At 44.0% G+C, this 19720-nt stretch overlaps 1 long non-coding RNA gene across 1 annotated transcript in view; it reads right to left on the bottom strand.

The window, feature by feature from the left end:
• The window catches only part of LOC143842584 (uncharacterized), a 59284-nt gene extending 39564 nt beyond the window's left edge, over window positions 1-19720 (bottom strand). The window contains exon 1 of the long non-coding RNA XR_013233196.1: window positions 19338-19720. This is a non-coding gene — a long non-coding RNA (uncharacterized LOC143842584). The remainder of the gene's footprint in view (window positions 1-19337) is intronic.

Consider the following 19720-nt stretch of genomic DNA (forward strand, 5'->3'; position numbering starts at 1 on the left):
CCCCCTTCTTATTGTTTTTGTAAGCTATCTTGCAAGGATATCTTAATGGGATATCGTGAAAGAAAAGGCCTAATAGGCAACAAGGAAGCTAGAAGGAGCCCGAGGCTTAAAGTATCCGCTATTAGACTCATCAAAAAGAACAAAGGTGAAAATGTAATGTATAAATTTTCCTTGGGAATCTTTTAAACCTTGACTTGGTGAAATAACTCAGGGTAGCAGCTGGATATTGACAGTGATGGCTCAGCTGTCTGAGTTCAACTCAAACTGGGCTTGTCTCAACTGAACTAATTGAGGTTGATTCAGTTCACACCTGAAGTTTTCCCGACACATGCTTTTTCTTCAGTCCTGTGCCAGTGTTGCATTTCCCCCCCTTTTCCACATGCATTTTGTTCCCTCTAGTGGTCACTTCGATGCTTCATTTCTGTATTTCCATCATATTTATAAGCACAAGTCAAATGCTCGTAAATAAGAGGCGATAACAGCAATAACAAAATTGAAGTGACCATTAGAGGGAGCCAAAGATACGCAGACCAGAAAGGAGGGGGAGATGCAGAAGTGATGAAAATAAGTTGTTGGAGAGAAATCCCTTGAATTGTACTTAGACCTATGGTGATGAATGGTCCTGTACAATGCCTACTGATATCATTGTGAGAATGAGAATTGATGGATGAGCTTTAGCAGTGTTTGGGAGCGATGGAAGTCTGGGCAAAGACAATGAACTCAAGCATACCCCCAGACAAAACAAAATTGATGTACATGGTGAGCAACACTGATCCTAGAGGAGATGCTCAGCATTCAGTGGAGGGTTGTGCTGAAAATAGAAACATACATCTTGAGTTACCTTCTAGACTTTTTACCTGATGCCTTGATTATAGTGGTGGCCACACCGGCATCTTTTCTACCTTTGGCTTAGTCATCAAACCATGACCATTTTTTTACCATTATTGAAAAATAGGCCCCAATTATACTAAAGATTAATTTACCTGGGATTACCTTTGGTTGTTGTTGCCAGAATTTCCTCTTGCCTGAATCATCCCAGCCAATTGGGAGGTCACATATTTAAGAAGAGAAGATAATGTTAAAAAGCCATGTAGCAAATCAAAAAATGGGGTAGGGGTTTTCAGAGATTCACACAGTTACCCTTTGTGACTTACAAGAAAGATCTAAAGTGCCTCTCTGAGCATTTGTAGGCAATGGAAACCTGGTGTGGGGAATGCCCCATACCCAACAGGGTCTTAGGTAAAGGTAAAGGTAAAGGTAAAGGTATCCCCTGTGCAAGCACCGAGTCATGTCTGACCCTTGGGGTGACGCCCTCCAGCGTTTTCATGGCAGACTCAATACGGGGTGGTTTTGCCAGTGCCTTCCCCAGTCATTACCGTTTTACCCCCCCCCCCCAGCAGCAAGCTGGGTACTCATTTTACCGACCTCGGAAGGATGGAAGGCTGAGTCAACCTTGAGCCGGCTGCTGGGATCGAACTCCCAGCCTTATGGGCAAAGCTTTCAGACAGCTGCCTTACCACTCTGTGCCACAAGAGGCTCAAGAGACCCCTGCAGGGTCTTAGAAGCCCTAATTGTGCCACTAACAACAAGTGCTCACTGTCTTGCTCTGGTGGTTTTGTTGCAATACCCCAAAATAAGACACAGAGTATTAAGTTCAGGAAAGGAAACACATTCCCTTTCTTCTGTGAACACATTTGCCCCCTTACAAGAGGGCCCCCTGAATCTCTGACATGGAAAAGAGCCTTTGGATTGAGTGTCTGCAAAGACCTACTTTTTAGCAGTTTCCTCAGGGCGAAAGGAACATATGAATCAGACCTACCTTTCATTTTTTTAAAAGCCCCTTATTGCAGTAACAACAACCTTCAACTGCATATACCCAGGAGAGAGGACCTTTCATTTTAGTTATCCGAAATGTGCAAGGCCCACTTATTATACTGTATAAATAACACTGCCCAACAAGGATATGATTACACAAGACTTTTCTACTGAAATCTACTATTCGTAGAGCTCTGGGGAACCTGTGACAGTTAAGTATGCTGTAATACCTAGATTAAAAGGGGAAAGCTTCACAACCTGCAATATGGAAGAGACCTTTACAGAACAGGGCAGTGTTTACTCAGAGAGATTAGGACAGGCCTGCAGGAAATATACAGTCTGGCACTCTGTCCTCTAAAGATGCAGTTCTGATTGAGGTATTGCCGCTCCATTCTTTGAAGCTCTGTGGTGTGAATGTGTTCCTAAAGTTAAACTAGGATCATTCCAATTTGCAAGAGTTTATTTCTCTTCCTTGCTCAGCATCCAGAGTACTCGGTAATTCTTATGAGTCAATTGTTGTTATCATCCAAGCACGCTTTACTTTCAAATTATTTTTAAATCATTTCCTGTAGCTTTTTGGCTTTTCTTTTTTTTTGGGGGGGGGGGTTGTTTTTACAAAATATGAGGATTCTATATATTTATTATTCATTTAGGACATAAAGTCATTACATTCCTAAATCTTGATTTACAGGCTTTTTTCCTTTGTTTTATTCTGAAAAGTTGTTTGCAAGCAGTCTTGCTTAAATTCCTTCCGTTCCTTCCGAAATAATGAAGTAACGGCTTTTTTTAATGCTCTATTTAAAATCTGAGCACCAGCCAAGATTTTGCTATTCCTGTTTTTAGCATCCATTTCAAGCGCATTTTTTTTAATCAGCTGTATCCTCTACATCATAAATCCACTCTCCACTATCTTTGCTGATAACTCTAGAGATTTTGAGAATGGGAAATTATCGGTCATGCTTCCCTGGTTATGCTTCCCCGAAGAATCTCGCCCGGAGGAAATTCATGCTCTGTTCTCCTATTCCCACATCTCAAGAAATAGATCTAGCAAACAGATGGCTACGTGTAATCTAGAAGGTCAGCTTTCAAGGAGCTTAACAAAACTTCAGCTAAACACTTCTGCAACTTTGTCACCTATTGCCTTTATGATGAGAGTCTGGCATGATAATTTTTATATTAACAATGTTAGTTTTCCTCCAACAGTCCGCAGGGTGTCATATAAGGTTTTTATGACAATTCAGGAAAGTCACAAGAAAGACAACTGTTGCAAGCCTGTTTTGGAGGTTTGCTAAACAAGGTGACTCACTTCTGAGTAAATGTGCACAGCATTATGTTGGAAGGGTGCACTCCGGCCAGGCAGGCACTTTTGTGGCCCACAAAATCAATAGGAATTCAAAGCGCTTATTGATTTGAGGATTGATCATGCCTACAAATTCCTCTGCACCTACCAGATTGAGACATTAGTTTCTTTAAATACAGATTTATCTTAATCTAAGGTAGTGCTCCTAATGGTTTCAACACCTCAGTCACACTGTTAACTCAGACATGGCTGTATGAGAACCACTGAGTTATAAACACAACTATCTGATAAAGAAGAGAAAGCTGAGGTTTTTTCTTCCCCACTTTGTACTATCCGAAGGTGTCTCAAAGTGGCTTCCAATCACCTTCTCTTCCTTTCCCCACAACAGGCATCCTGCAAGGTAGGTATAGCTGAGAGAGCTCTGATTGTTTGGTTGATATTTATGGTTTCTGATTTCTCTGTAATGTTCCTGTCCCTTACATTTTATGTGAACCACTTTGAGCCTCAGGGGAGGGCAGTATATGGAACGAAATGGAACGAACGAACGAACAAACGAACGAACGAACGAATGAATGAATGAATGAATGAATGAATGAATGAATGAATGAATGAATGAATGAATGAAAATGGTGAATGGACTGCGGTCACTCAGCTGCCTGCATGTGGGGGAGTGGGGAATCAAATCCAGTTCTCCAGATGAGAGATTTCCACTCTTTACCACAACACCAAGAAAAGAGCCAGAGCTGGTGAAGACCTCCATGCTAAAAGCATGTGAGAAGAGGACTGACAGCTGAAACTATAGTTCCAGGAGCAGAGCCAGTGCTTGTGCCCTTTGTTGAAGGTTCTGGGCCTGTTCTGAGAAGCTTCTGGAATGCTCTGAGGGCCTGTAATATAAAAGTGAGGCCTGGTGCAGCAGGGGAAGGATGGTGGCTCACTGGCAGAGCATCCTTTTAGCTTGCAGAAGGTCCCAACTTGAATCCCCAGCATCTCTAGTCAAAGGGTTTGGCAGTAGGTGAGGTGGAAGACCTTTGCCTGAGACTGTAGGGACCCAGTGGCAGTCTGAATGAACAATGCTGACCTTAATGAATGAAGGTCTGGTCCAGAATAAGGCAGCTTTATGTGCTCATGTGCATTCTGACCTCACACCCCTAGTGTCTTGTATTATACTCTCCCCCTGGCAAAATATATGAAAGTGGAACTCTGTTCTTTTCCAGGTTAGCACAGAGGAAAGGGGAGAGGAGAAGCATCGAGACATGTGCACCATTCCCTACTGCCAAAGTCCTAAAGATAAGACACAAGTTTCCCAGACTTTTAACTTCAAAAGAACATGTTCTCCAGTGTTACACAATACTGTCTGCCCCCCCCCCCAATTTATATTTTATGAAACCAGACTTGTACAGGATAGAATAAAATGCTGCCCAAGCAAAATTCCAATCTGACTGGTAGAAGTTCTTTAACTCAACTTTTCAAAATAAGCTTAGCTAAATTTTGCTATTGAATTCAAACCATTATATGTAATTTACTCAGTTTGCTGTTTCTATCTTTTGACTTATTGAATCATAGAATCCTAGAATCATAGAGTTGGAAGGGGCCAGACAGGCCATTAGTCCAACCCCCTGCTCAATGCAGGATCAGCCCCAAGCATCCTAAAGCATCCAAGAAAAGTGTGTATCCAGCCTTTGCTTGAAGACTGCCAGTGAGGGGGAGCTCACCACCTCCTTAGGCAGCCTATTCCACTGCTGAACTACTCTGACTGTGAAATTTTTTTTCCTGATATCTAGCCTATATCGTTGTACTTGTAGTTTAAACCCATTACTGCGTGTCCTATTGTTGTCACTTTTGTTACTACTCAGAGGTGGGAGCTACGTGGGTACCCCTGACTTTGGGATCCTAAGTCAGTGTATACATAGGGAGACTATCCATGAAATGAAGAGCGGGTCAGCCTTTCAATTTAGATATTAAAACAAATGAACAATGAAAGGAAATATAAAATGTAAAATGCATTAAAAATATTTAATCATCCTTTTAGGTTTATGGACACAGACAACCTTTATCTTCATAGGACAGTTATGGAATTTCCAACCCTATAGATCTCCTTTATAATGTAGTTGCCTGTGTCCTGAATCCGAGCTTTCAGCCTCCAGGTGGGGCCAGCAGATCTCCTGACATTGAACTGACAACACAAATCAGCTCCCCTAGAGAAAACAGATGCTTAGGATGGGCTCTTTGTCATTATGCCCACTGAGATCCTTCCTCTTCCAAACACCACCATCTCCAGGCTCCACTCCCAAATATCCAGGAATTTCCCAGCCTGGAGTTGGCAAACTTTGTGATGTGGGAAGATCTGTTCGCATTCCTTGAGAATACCAGAGGTGGCAGCAGAAGCCACAAGCTAGAATTTGGGCAGCCCCATCCTGAAGGGACAGGGGTTCTCAGAAAACAGCTATATCACTGGCCTTTATGAAAGAAGAAGATACAAAAGTTTTTATCGGCATACACTGGCCTGTATGGAATCACCTTCCCCTTTTAAGCAACACATTGACTGCTTATGCATTGGGAACTTCACTGCCCAAGCTCCCATGCAGGAACACAAATCGTGGGCAGATGAGGCACACCGGGCCAAATGCTCCCCTGTGTGGGTGCAGGAAGAGGAGGGGCAACCTGCCATGAGTAAAACTCCAGCCTGCAGCCCAGCATAAAACCTCCAGTGCATAAACAGTCTTAGTAATGAAAGCTGAAGATCTACCAGCCATCGGACACAAAAAAGGACTAACTGGCAAAAGGGGACTCAAGACACCTTTCGGTTGGAACGATCTTCCTAAAGCATCGCCAGAAACATTTCATATCAGATTGGCCTGAATTTGCTGTCAAAAATAAATCTCAATTGGCCGGGAGTAGAACTGCCGAGTAATCGTTCATATCCTCTGCTTTATTCTGATTCTACTATCAGAACAATGTCAGCAGGGGGAGGGGGGAACAGGTTGACTTCAAAGGAAATTGCTTTAGGGAAGTTTTGCTCAGGCCTCATTCTGTTATTCCCAAAGATGTTTCTCTGAAATGAAAAGGACCTCCTGCAGTTGCCGTAATAGTAATATGAAAAAAGTGCACTTATTTGGAAAGAAAATCCATTTGACATGTTTTCAAAATACTTTCAGAATGCATCGTACGAAAGGGAAACGGTAGCCGCTGGAAGAGATTCCAATATCAGCAGGAACAGCTTAATTGACAGAATAAATTGTGGAAATGTAGAGAGAAATGCACAATGGCATCAATGGAGGGAGGGGGGCTTATTGTGCCATGTCCTTGTGGTCAGTGAAAAGGGAAAGATAATGGAGAATATTTGAAGCAGGATTATTGTTGTCATTACTACAGAGCGTGTTGTCATCCCATTGTAATATAATAAAAGGTTTCTGACCCATCTAAAATTCAGTACCAAGGATGAAGTGGATGGAGAAGATGGAAGAAAGTGTAAACAATAGGGTTAACATCGTTTAAATAACGTTTGAGTCAAATCCCTACTGTTCGTATATTTAATATCCTACTATTCTTATATTTAATATCAATTGCTTGAGGCCGACTGACTCAAAACATCTGCTGGTCCCCCCCTCAGACACCCCTTCCCTGGCTGAACAATTTGACCTGCCCAGGGATATGTCAGTGTTGTTGTTCTGTTGAAATACTGTTCGGGTTGACATGCTATGTTATGCCATGATTGTTACCTGACAGATTGTTATAATATTCTAGGTAACTATTTTTACAACGTTTTGTGTAAACCTCCCAGAGCCGTCTGGAAAGGTGATATTAAAATCTCAGTAAATAAAAATAAATGAATACAATCAACGACTGGTAATTTTTGGAAGAGACAATTATTCGGGTACCTTGCTGTCTGCTTTTCGTAGTGTCGTTTGATGGGGCAGTGAAGGAGAGATAGACACAGTCAATAACCTGGCAGGGAGTCTTCTGGTCAGAAGAGCTAGCAGATATCCCCACAGAAGAGTACAGATTTCATAGGCATTCCTTTACATATTCTACCTATCATTGCACTGAGGTTAGGACTGCCAGCCTCCAGATGGGACCTCACCCATAATGACAGCTGATTTCCAGATGATAGAGATCTGGAGAAATTTGCTACCTTGGAGGTCTTTCCACACCTCCAACCCCACCCTCCCTAGGCTTTCTCTCAAAATATGTAGGCATTTCCAAACCTTGAGTTGGCAACCCTAAGTCTAAGCAGTTTCTTTGTCCTAAACAGAAGTTGCTACTGCCTACTTGCAATTCTGTTCTCAGCGTTGGTGCTGCTAAAACGCAGACATTTAGCTTGTGTTTTTAGAAATATGGACAGTTCTTCAGGCTAAAGCAAGACATAGACATTCCCCCTTGTGCAAGTAAACATATGGTTAAGCCCTCTGTAATACAGGCAATGCTGCTATAGACTTGAGGCAGTGATGGGTGACAGATGTAAATATTTCCCCTTCAATGAAAGACTCAGGAATTGAGTCAGACAAGCACATTTAATGCAACACAAGATTAGACATTGAGGTGAGAAAAGATCTGAGTTCTATTAAGTCAGGTATCATTTAAGGAACTCCTAAAGTCTAATTTTGGTTAAAAGTAGCTGGGGAGTTGATAAGGATAAATGGCATGATACAAGGACAGGGTAGGACTCAACAAGGGGAAGTTTGTCGGAGGTCTGGAAGCAGCTTCATTTTGAAGAGCCAGTTTGGTGTAGTGGTTAGGAGTGCGGACTTCTAATCTGGCATGCCAGGTTCAATTCTGCACTCCCCCACATGCAACCAGCTGGGTGACCTTAGGCTCTCCATGGCACTGATAAAACTGTTCTGACCGAGCAGTGATATCAGGGCTCTCTCAGCCTCACCCACCCCACAGGGTGTCTGTTGTGGGGAGAGGAAAGGGAAGGCGACTGTAAGCCGCTTTGAGCCTCCTTCGGGTAGGAAAAAGCGGCATATAAGAACCAACTCTTCTTCTTCTTCTTCTTCTTGAAGCAAGTAAGAAAACACCCAGTGGATCAATCTGTGCTTAACAGCTATAGTGTCTGTATCTGAAAGAGGTTCATCAGTGTACGGGTTGTGGTGGGAGCCTCGGGTTGCCATTGCCCATGTGGTGGCTGGAGATCTTCTGGAATTATGGCTGATCTCTAGGTGACAGAGATAAGTTCATCTCGATAAAACAGCCACTTTATAAGATAGACTCTATGGCATTATTATTCATTGAAGCCCCTCGTTTCCACAAATTCTGCCTAACTTCCTCAAGCTGCACCCTCAAAATCTTCTATTATGTCCCAAACCAGAGCTGACAACCCAAAGCCACGTATGTGAGAAGGCCAGTGTGTGGCTGGAGTCCATGTGAGTGATCTTCTCTGAGACCACAGTTGGAGCACAGTCTCCCAAACAAGCCCTCACAGTGATGTCAGTACTAGCTTATGATATGACCCAGATATCTGGAATCAGATATAAGAGGATTCCATGACTCTGTGAGTTGGGCTATGCTTATCATAGCCAGCAAAAGGCTTGCATGCATATGTTAGGGCCACCTCACTCTCTCCCTCCCTCCCTGCCTCCCTCCCTCTCTCCCTACCTACCTGCCTACCTACCGGATGCTTCAGATCCACCAACACCCAAGCTGAGGTTGCTGTTCTCACATTGACCAGCAGATTGGGGTGCTGGTAAGGGCTCTGTGGACATGTGTGGAGTATGAATGCTCACAGCTCCCTTTTTGGTGCATGAACAAACAACTAAGCACAACTAAGCACTCACTGTATGATTTCCCAAAAGAAAAATAAAACTTTCTTCACTACAGCACAACTTTACACTCTAGAGCTCAGGAAAACAGGGGAAAGAGCTATCACAAGTACTACTGCAGAATCTAAGAAAAGACAAAACACTTGGTTCTACCCTAAGTTTTAGCCATATAGATGTTGCTTGGTATTTCTCCATGGGTTGAGCACAAGTTCACCTAAACTTAGGAAATAGAGGCAGACTGTTCCATCTTTTCATGGATTCTTGGCTTGGGCTTGCTAACAGAGTATCCAGGTCTTGCAGTCCTCCTTCCCTAGCTGAATGGGGGGGGGGGGTCACATAGACCGTTTATGCACGGGGAACTTCATTTCCCCAGCTCCTGTGCAGGGGCACAAATCGGGGGCGGATGAGGTGCACCAAGCCAAATGCACCTCCATGTGGGTGCAGGAAGTAGTGGGTCAACCTGCCACTACTAAAACTCCAGCCTGCAGCCTGGCATGAAACATCCAGTGCATAAACGGTCATAATCAGTCCTGCATCTGGGACCCTGGCACTCCCTTCCCCAATCAACTTACTACCCGTATTGCAGTATAAGACGTAGATTGGCATTCAGAGGTACCTTAGAGACCAACAAGATTTCCAGGGCATGAGTTTTTAAGCATCAAAGCTCCCATTGTCAGGTATGAACTGGAAAGGAAAGATTTCCAAGTCCTTATTATCCCAGTCAGCAGGTCGAGTGTGTGTGTTGCAAAGCAGGATCTCAGGATGCAAAGGTACAATGTGCCTTGTAATTAGCTAGATTACATCAGTGGAGAAATGCTTGGGGACATAAAATTAGCATTTGTAGAGAGATAAAATAAAGCAGAGGGTGTATATTTCCATTTTGACTGAGATCCATTACTGATTCAGTGGCAGAGAATCTGCTGGGCATGCAGGAGGTCCCACCTCATGTTATCCCAATAGCCCTGCCCCTTTCCTGGCATTTGGGAAAACAGTGATCTTCTTGCTCATCTCTGCTTGGCTGGCAATTGGTTGCTCCTTACTCTGTTCCATGAGAAGGAGTGCTCCTTCTGATGATTTGGGTCCCCTTGTTGAATTCTGAAGCATCTTATGTCTCCTGGTCATGACAATGCCAAGCCTGTCCCAGGATGAGGCAAGGAAAGGGGTGGGCCTTATTAAGGATAAAGAGCGGCCGCGGCTCGGCACAGCCGCCATTGACGCCACAGGGGCGCCCGGCTTGCGACGCGGTTCCCGGTGGCATCATCGGGCCGCGGCAGCGCACAGCTGCAGAAGGGCAGGGCGCATGGCCTTAAATAGGCCGGACGCACACGAACCCATCCTCTTCGCGCCTGGCTGCCTGCAGGAACAGATACCCTCCCTCCTCTCCCTGTTTTCTGGAATAGTTATGTCGCAGCCATGGTTATGCTAGGCAGGGAGCCTGGTGGCAGGGAGCCCACCTGCGTGTGGGACTCCCTGAGGTGGGGGTCTCATTAAAGAGACCGGCAGTACCCGGGCACGGCGAACCCAGCTGGGAGGCCAGGGGCCCGGGGCCAAGCAGCAGGGGGACACCAATGGAGGCGGACGCCCTTTGGGTCCCTTGTGGCCAGTTCCCTGGATTCCATGGCGGAAGGCGTCTCATCCTCCTGGCTGGGAGTGAGGCGTGGAGCCGGAGCAACGTGGATTAAGTTGTGCAACCGGACGGCTGCCGGGGTGTCAGGCTCCCTTCACCTGCATAAGGCCAACCCTACGTTGGGGGGGTTGTTTGTTAATAAAGGGCTGCGGCCAAGTTATTTGCCAAGAAACCGGAGTCGTGTCGTTGCTGGAAAAGTCGCCACCTGCCAGTCAAAGCAAAAGCAACAGGAATCAAAGAGAAGGTCCTGGTGGCCACTCAGGGAGCTCTATAAGGTGGACAGAATGAGTCTTAATCATCCCCCCCCTCTATAACTCCATCCCTACTCCATGCCCAGGGTGCAGCAGTCAATGTCAGTAGATGTTTTTGTATCCATTTATTTGTTGTTGTTGTTGTTTTTAAATATGTCTTATTTTTAAAAATTCTCTCTCTCAAGGATTTCCTTTATTAAGAAAGGCAAGGTGAAAACACTACTTTTCAATGTTTGGCTGCTACAAAATATGGCAACCCAGTGCAGCAAGAACAGTTTTTATTTAATAACAATGGTGCTCTACAAAATAACATATGTGAAGTGCTTTTGTCATTCAGGAGGGGTTGTCTTTAGAACAATTCTGTATGTAAGCCAGGATTAATATCCGCTTATTGCTGGCAGGAGGTAAAATGTTAAAGTTGAAAGAGGGGAGCTTGTTGAAGGCCGTTGGAGAGATCGTGGGGAAACGAAAGGATTTCTTAGCTCACACATAATAATTTAAGCACATCTTTTTTTGAGTTTGAGATTCACGACTTGTTCTCCCCTGTTGCATACTGCAGGGGTTCCCAATTTTGGGATTTTGAGAGATATGAGTGGATAACCACCACAAAAGGGGTTCGGTGAGTACTGGAAACAACAAAGGGGGACAACCTGAAAATCAAATTAAGAACCTAAAAGGGTAAGCAGCTAAAATACAACTCTACGTCACACAGTGCACAAAAAACAAAGATTAAAACCACTTACAAAGAATGCAAATAAAAGCACAGCTTTAGCTGCTATGGGGCTAGGACCAGTCACATAAGTTTCATAGAATCATAGAATCATAGAGTTGGAAGGGGCCACACAGGCCATCTAGTCCAACCCCCTGCTCAACGCAGGATCAGCCCTAAGCATCCTAATGCATCCAAAAAAAGTGTGTATCCAAGTTTGGGAGGTCCCAAGCCATGTGCGAAAATGAGCACTCCCTGTAGTAACAAAGGCAACACACAAACTGGGCTAAGACACCTCTGGGACTGAGGAGGTGAAGGAAACTTGGGAACAGCTCTTTGCTTTGAGGAAGAGAGAATATGGTTTCCTACTCAAGGATGGGAAGGGAGAAATGGACACAGGGAGGGGTGCCCAAGCCCAGCAGCAGTCTCTATAGCCAAGACAGACGTGGCTGTGACATGCTTATTCCAGATGTCCTCAGCACTTTACTATCAGTCGGCTAATGGGGAGTGAGAACTCCATATATTGTTTTCCAGTCCTGGGTCTTCCCAAGACTACAGAAACAAGCAGGCTTCAGGAAAGACCTTAGGAGTTATCATAGCATCTCTTGCATAGGGTTGCCGAGTCACCTCAGGTGAGTGGCAGGGTGATGAGGAGGTTGGGTTGCCAGATCCACATTGGGAAATGCCTGGAAATCTGGCAATGGAGCCTGATAAAGACAGGTACCTCAATGGGGTATAATGCCACAAAGTCTAAAGGATCAATTTTCTCAAAGGAACCTGGAGATGAGCTATAATTCTGGGAGTCACCATATCTCACCTGGAGGCTGGAATTCCTACTCTGGTACCACAGTAGATCACTGGCCTACTGCAATTTCAGGTGATGGCATTTTGTGAACATTGTCACACATTCATAGAGTCTCATAGTCCCATAATGGTTAAAGTTGCCCACATAATGGGTTTAAACTTCATGTAGAATGGCACTAGCTAGATATCAGGGGAAATCAGAGTTTCAAATCAGAGTAGTTCAGCGGTAGAATAGGCTACCTAAAGAGACAGTGAGCTCTCCCTCAGTGATGGTCTCTAAGCAGTGGCTGGACAGATACTTATCATGGATAATTTAGGCTGACCCTGCATTGAGCAGAGGGTTAGTCTAGATGGCCTGTATGGCCCCTTCCAACTCTATAATTTTATTGATGGTTGTTTTATGCTGTGAACCACCCTGAGACCATCCGTAGAGAGGGCCAGTATACAAAAAACAAATAAAAGACTTTAAGAAAGTCTGTTCTGGTAAATCTGAAGTGATAACATTTACTAAATCAGTCATGTCATTGAAAAGCAAATGCAACACAAGATCCCAGTGTGTAGAAATCAAAAAAGAAAAGAAAAAAATCAAATGTGGTCCTTTTTGCTTAGCTGTTTACAGAAGAGCCTCTTGTGGCGCAGAGTGGTAAGGCAGCAGTCTGAAAGCTTTGCCCATGAGGTTGGGAGTCCAATCCCAGCAGCCGGCTCAAGGTTGACTCAGCCTTCCATCCTTCTGAGGTCGGTAAAATGAGTACCCAGCTTGCTGGGGGGTAAACGGTCATGACTGGGGAAGGCACTGGCAAACCACCCCATATTGAGTCTGCCATGAAAACACTGGAGGGTGTCACCCCAAGGGTCAGATATGACCCAGTGCTTGCACAGGGGATATCTTTACCTTTACTTTTTAGCTGTTCACATGGCTAAATGTTTCATGTTCCAGAAAGTGCCTGAGAGATCACCGAAATCTCTTGGCAGAAGAGTAGAAGGTGCCACAATTAATTTGTCTTGTTTATTCTGTTCTGCTCCCTGATTAAATCCTCCTTAGCATTGCAAGTTAGGGCTGGTTATGATGCCTCTTTGTCACAGGCATCTGTCAGCCAAAAACCGAATTGAGACAACAAACTCATTTCTCTCAGGTTGTCGAACAGTGCTTGTCCCATAATGAATTTCATCCAGCTGCTAAGAGCTTTGAGTTGGTATGGAGTAAGAATTTAATATTCCCTCATGTAGTTGTGTAATCAATTTTTAGGCTCCAAAATGTATTGCCTCCTTTGGCTGGAGCAAGTTTCCTGTGTGGCAAAGAACATGGGGATAGAATGTGTGGCCGTGTTTAATCTGTCATTCTGTGGCCTAGAATGCTAAATTCTCCCTGGCATCAGTGTCATGTTAAAAAGTGACCGTTCACAGAGGCTGCTTACCACTTTGTGCTGAAATTCTAATTTGAGCAGAGAAGATGGGAACCATCACTAATTCTTGCTGGAGAGGGGAAAGCCCTAATACTAATTACCAAGAGGGAAAACCCCAAGCTTCCTTTTATATGCACTTATATAAGAATGGATGGAGTCACTGAAGCAGTCGGTGTGAACTTAAATGGACTCCGGGGAATGGTAGAGGGCAGGAAGGCCTGGATGATCATTGACCATGGGGTCGCGATGGGTCAGTCACGACATCGCACCTAACAACAACAACAACATATAAGAATGAGAAAAAAATATCCCCCACCAGAATCCATGGTGAACATCCTCTGTAGCTAATGTGATGGCTCACACACACACACACACAAACTCAGGAATTGCCTTGTAATACATCCCTCCCTCTTCTTCCTACTGACAGGAAATACACCTCTCTCTTCTATCATCTATATGCAATTGATGCAAAAATAAACATGAAAATGTGTTAATTTTAACAGGAAAAAATATCAGGCATAGAGAGAGGGAAACATAAACATTTGCATGTTTGTTCCTCACAGGGGGAAAACAAGATCCAAACTGTTTTATTTGAATCAAATTAGATAGCTTTGTAAATCAGAATGAAATTTTTCCCAACAGAAAAAAAGGATATAAAGCCAATCACAGATCTCCAATGCAATGTTTAATTTACCCTCATAATCATAGCCATGAAGGTTTTTTGTGTTAACATCTTTTCGCTGAATATTTTTAGAGATGAACCAATTTTTTAAAGAAGCTTACTTCACAGACATTTAGAAAAAGATAGCAGGTATGAAATATCCATCTTGTTCTATCAATAGAATCCTCCTTATTTTCCTACACAAAAATTCAGACACCAATGAAACAGCTTGCTTTCCATTGGAGGAGAATTGAGAGTGGATGGTGACCTGCCCCACTGCATTCACATCTCATGCTACTCGCATGGGTCATCTGACCGATAATCTCTCTCCTGGCAGAGTGCCTATACGGTAGCAACATTCTGACATACAAGCTTCCATGTGCTTGTATGTCATGCAAGCCTGGTAAAACACCTCCTATTTGGCTTTAGTATGCCTGCGAAAGAGACCTTTGCAAGGTATTAATATTACAACACAAATGGGGATCCCATTGACCCTAAAACTAGATCTGGGAGCTTGCAAGAGATCTAGACATCCTCATTTGAACCCAGATATTTTTTCTTAGTGTACAGAGATGTTTTTTTTTTCTTAGTTCACCATCCATCAACTAGCAGAGGAAAGAATTAGGTGCAGAAAGAGAACTTTCATGATCTTCATTCAAATCCGCTTTTGGCTCTGTCCACTGGTCTTCTCAATGGAAGGTACTAGAAACTGAAAATGTGCCCCAGAAAATAATCACACTCCTCCAAACAGCATATGATGGTTCAACAAGCCAAGTGTGAATTGAAAATGAGCTATCAGAGGAGTTCACCATCCATACTGGAGTGCACCAAGGAGATATGGCCACTCCCCCAGTTTTTAACATCGTAGTTGTAGTATGAGAAAAGTATTCCAGAATACATGTGGAGTTCAATATGGCTAAAACCACTTTGTGACAGATCTAATGTTTGCAGATGATAGTGCCATATTTGCCAATATAGATGCAGAGGCTACTAACATCCTCTATGACAGTGGTCCCCAACCTTTTTCAGCCTGGGGACCGGTAGCAGCAGGGAGGGCGATTGTCGGGCTGCACATGCGCCATGCGCCATGAGCGGCCGAAATCGCACATGCATGAAAGTGCCACGCATGCACGATTTTGGCCATGCATGCGCAATGCACGTGCGTGGCCCTGCTTCCCTCTCCCCCCCTCCCACAGTAAGAAGCTTGCCGGGCTGCAAGCTTGCGGCCTGGGAAGTTTTTTACTGTGGGGGGGGGCCGGGAGAGGGAGCCGCAGCCCGGTGGTTGGGGGCCACTACTCTATGACATTGCTTGCATTGCCCAATCATATGGCTTAAAAATAAATGTGGACAAAACCAAAGTCACAACCACAGATGGACCAGCAACAAATGTATACCTAAATGGAGTCCAAATTGAGCAAGACAAAGAATTTAAATGCTTAGGCTCATTGGTGCAGGAAAAGAAAGTATCATCTACCACTGGAGCCCACAATAGGATTGGCCAAGCAACATCAGCATTTGCCACACTCAAATGGTGGCAGAAGAAGAAGACAAACATCTCTTTCAAGACCAAAGTTCATCTCTTCCAGACACTAATCCTGCCAATCCTCGTATATGGATCAGAAACATGGACTTTACTAAAACGTGACATAAATAAACTTGACACCTTCCAAATGCGATGCCTGCAGCAGATTCGGTGTGTCTCTCTATACAATCATAATCAAAATGAGACCATTCAGATGAAATGTGACAGCCAGACACAAATTAAAGAACAAATCCAAAAGCGCAGAGTGCAATGGTTTGGACATATCTGCAGAATGAACACCAGCAGACTGCCTCATAAACTCCTCTGGTGTGAATGACCAACTGAATGGAAGATCCAGTGACTGGCGCCAAAGAAAACATGGCTTAAAAACAGATCAAGGAAGACCTTAGAAACCAGCGATTGCCTATCTACATAGCCAAAACTACTGCCCCAATCGCCAAGAGTGGAAATACAATATAAGCAAGGCAAAAAATCCACCGGGACCTGTATTGAGAGGACAACCTGCTCCACCAATCACCAGCTAAAGGATAAAAAGAAAGAAAGAAGAAGTGTACGGAGATTGTGATCCTTACCTGTTTCGTCCACCCATTATATATTGCCCTGTATGCTGTCCCTAAGGTCTCTTGAGCCATCCTGAGCAGCATTACAGAGAGTTCAGTGGGCTTTAGCCGGAGACCAGCTTAGTAAAACTTACCCACCCCATTCAGCTGGTGGAAATGAATTCTGTCACCTCAGAACAACCATTAGATTCAAGCCACTGCTCTCTGATGATTCAGAACCAGTCAGTGATGATTTTAGTAGGATCAATAGTAAGCAAAAGGGCCCCAAATCTTGGCTCCTCTGTCCCCATAGAATCATAGAGTTGGAAGGGGCCACACAGGCCATCTAGTCCAACCCCCTGCTCAACGCAGGATCAGCCCAAAGCATCCTAAAGCATCCAAGAAAAGTGTGTATCCAACCTTTGCTTGAAGACTGCCAGTGAAGGGGAGCTCACCACCTTCTTAGGCAGCCTATTCCACTGCTTAACTACTCTGACTGTGAAAATTTTTTTCCTGGTATCTAGCCTATATCATTGTACTTGTAGTTTAAACCCATTACTGCGTGTCCTCTCCTCTGCAGCCAACGGGAACTTCAGCCAACGGGAATGCAGCCATCTATCATTGTCTTCCACCAGTGGGTGAAGGCTTGTTTTGAACTGTGTTCCCTTTCCTGCCCCTCCTTCCCGGTTATGGGTTTTGTTTAATTGCACTGTTCAAATGTTTATGTTATTTCTTTAATTGTTGTTTTAAATTTTTTCTATACTCATCGTTTTGAATCACTTTGTTTTAATGGCTTAGACTGTCATCCACCTTGTGGAAAGGTGAAATTAAAATGTTTTAAATAAGGAAAGGAGAGGAAGTATACTTCGTCTGGTTTATGATGCTTCGGCCTTTACACTGTAAAGGGATATATTTTTTTAAAGGGTAGGCTGGCCCCTAACTCTGGAACTGTGGCATATTGAAACTAATGGTGGGTGGAGCTGACTTCCAGACCTCTCTCCCTGTTCCTGCTGATTTTCATGTACGGGGTGTCATGATTTGCCATTTTAAAAGAGCATGGTTAAGTTTCCTCTCAAAAACATTTGCTTTGATATTTATTAAAATGCCTTCCCATTACAATAAGTTTCCTGATATTTTATTAAAACATTAATTGTCCTGATTAAAAAAAAAACTAACAGTGCAAACCTAAGAACACTTTCCTGGGAGTAAGCCCCATTGAGTAAAACTCAGTCAGCTTCTGAGTGCAACACTAAACATCTAGGTAAAGGTAAAGGTATCCCCTGTGCAAGCACTGGGTCAAGTCTGACCCTTGGGGTGACGCCCTCTAGCGTTTTCATGGCAGACTCAATACAGGGTGGTTTGTCAGTGCCTTCTCCAGTCATTACCATTTACCACCCCCCCCCTCCAGAAAGCTGGGTACTCATTTTACCGACCTCGGGAGGATGGAAGGCTGAGTCAACCTTGATCTAGCTGCTGGGATCGAACTCCCAGCCTCATGGTCAGAGCTTCAGACAGCATATTGGCTGCCTTACCACCCTGTGCCGCAAGAGGCTCTATTGCTCACAGCTTAGGTAGATGTAATTGCAGCTGTTTTCTTTCCTAGAGTCCACCCTCTGAATTCATCATTTTCTCCATGGAAATTGAGTAGTTTGTAGTGAGGAGATCGATTACAATTCTGGGGGATCCCCAGGCCCCACAAGGAAGTTGGGAACCCTATGTATAACTATCGAAGGCTGCACCATAACAGTTGGAAGGAGCGTGGTCCTCTTTCATTCCCAACCTCATGGTCAGAGCTTCAGACAGCATGTCAGCTGCCTTACCACCCTGCGCCACAAGAGGCTCATTAAAATTAGCAAACAAAAACATAGCAAGCACCTGAACAATGAAGTAGTCCCTTTGGAAATTAATGATTATCTATTCTAAGATGCATTGAATCACGAGGAAAGACAGAGTCTAACTGTATTGATCAATAAATAATAAGATAATAAAAATGAAAAAAATAAATAAACCCCCATACACCAAGTCTAGTACAAATGTTTTATTAAATACTAGAAATATAGCCCATTGCAGTCTGAAATGCAATGGGCGCTAGCAGCCCCCAGGAGTGAGAGTGGGTATTGGGGGGGGGGACTACCTGCAGTCCTTGCTGGAGTCCTGGGCTTTTGGCGGCGGCGGCCTGACGTTTGAGTCTGGTTGTTATGGGGTTGTTATGTATGAAGGCTGAATTTCACATTATATGTAAGAGTATGACTTGAAAATTTCTGAGAATATGCCTTGTAAAATTAACTAAAGGGGGGGGGGAATATGACATAATGAAACTGTGCCTGTTTTTGAAACATTGAAATCTCCTAATAAGTAGAAATCTTCATCTGGTTTGTGGGTGGCTTTCTTATCATAAGTACCAGCCACGTAATTATCAGATATATAGTGATGAAGAATCATGAAGGTGGTAGGGAAGTTGAATTCTTTCTGAGGCTTCATATGGAAATTTTTCCACTCTCTTTTTTGTTTTAATGGACACTGAATTGTTCTCAACATTCCACAAACATTTTCAGTACTTATCAAGCCATTTTCAAGGCTCCCCCCACCCTTTGATCTATCCACAAAGCTATATGTGGGTAGCTCCATTATACAGCTTTAGTAATCCACAAAAAAGCAACTACTGTTGTATTAGATATCGTGGTAATTGCCTTTTATCCAAACAATGAGTGATACGTGTTGTTAATCAAATTGAAAGTTGTCCTACTCGTCATTCAGTACTTCAACACGAACTCTATATTGGTGTTAACTGAGCTTAACAGGGCATAAAGAGCAGCTGCTGTGTCTCATTCACCCCATGGAAATGCCTCACTGGGTTAGGGGGTATTTTGTATTTTTATTTTTGCCAAAGGAAACAAAGAAATCCCTGTCCCAATTCTCTTCTTACCTTGTTCTTTCTGGCATCCACTGTGTTTGTGTGCAGCTGGGAAAGCAGGCAATGCTAAAGAGGTGATTGCAGAACAGATAAGGAACAAGGACAACAGCTCCCTGCTACTTGGTGGGCAATCTGGTCAAATGCCTCATCAGAAGTTGCTGGAGTCACGCTGCCTTGCAGAGAGCCGTTTTAAGAACGTCTCCGAGGCCCGGGGAAGCTGATCCACGCCCTCCCCAGGGCTCGAAGAGCTTTTTAAAGTGGCAGCGCAGTTTTAAGAAGGTCTCCGAGCCCCGGGGAAGGCGATCCACACCTTCCCCGGGTCTCGGAGAGGTTTTTAAGGCGGCAGCACAGTTTTAAAATGCTCCCCGAGACCCGGGGAAGGCGCGGCTCGGCTT

This window comes from Paroedura picta, chromosome 8, assembly GCF_049243985.1.
Source record: "Paroedura picta isolate Pp20150507F chromosome 8, Ppicta_v3.0, whole genome shotgun sequence".
Classification (NCBI taxonomy): Eukaryota; Metazoa; Chordata; class Lepidosauria; order Squamata; family Gekkonidae; genus Paroedura; species Paroedura picta.